The sequence below is a fragment of the Colobus angolensis genome, unplaced genomic scaffold, assembly GCF_000951035.1.
Source record: "Colobus angolensis palliatus isolate OR3802 unplaced genomic scaffold, Cang.pa_1.0 Scaffold458, whole genome shotgun sequence".
Classification (NCBI taxonomy): Eukaryota; Metazoa; Chordata; class Mammalia; order Primates; family Cercopithecidae; genus Colobus; species Colobus angolensis.
Genome location: NW_012118021.1, coordinates 68,247 through 68,907, shown reverse-complemented (window position 1 = coordinate 68,907; position 661 = coordinate 68,247).

Here is a 661-nt window from a genome sequence, read left to right as displayed (position 1 = left end):
CACACAGAGTTACATGATTCTATTCATGGATCAGTTTTTAGCACTCTTTTTGGGGAATCTCAAAAGGGTCATTTTGGATTGCATTGAAGCCTATGTTGTCTAAGGATATAACCTCAGATAAATACTAGATAGAAGCTGCCTGAGAAAGTTTTATGTGTTGTGTGAATTCATCTCAAAGAGTTATACATTTCTTTTCATGGAACACTTTGCCAACACAACTTTTGTGGAATCTGCAAAGGGATATTTGGGAGCGCATTGAGGCCCATAGTGAAAAAGGAAATATTCTCATAGAAAACCTAAAAAGCTTTCTGAGAAACCACTTTTTGATGTGTGAGTTCAACTCACAGGGTTACACTGTTCTTTTCATTAAGCAGTTTGCTAACACTGTTTTCTTGGAATTTGCAATGGGATGTTTTGGAGTGCTTTGAAGCTTATTGTGAGGAAGGAAATACCCTCAGACATAAATTAGAAAGAAACTTTCTGAGAAACTGCTTTGTCATGTGTAACTTCATCTCACAATGTTACGTGATTCTTTTCACGGATTAGTTTGATAACGCTGTTTTTGTGAAATCTGAAAAGGGATATTTTGGATGGCTTTGAAGGTTATGGTGAAAAGTAAATATCCTCAGATACAAACTAGAAAGAAGATTTCTGAGAAAGA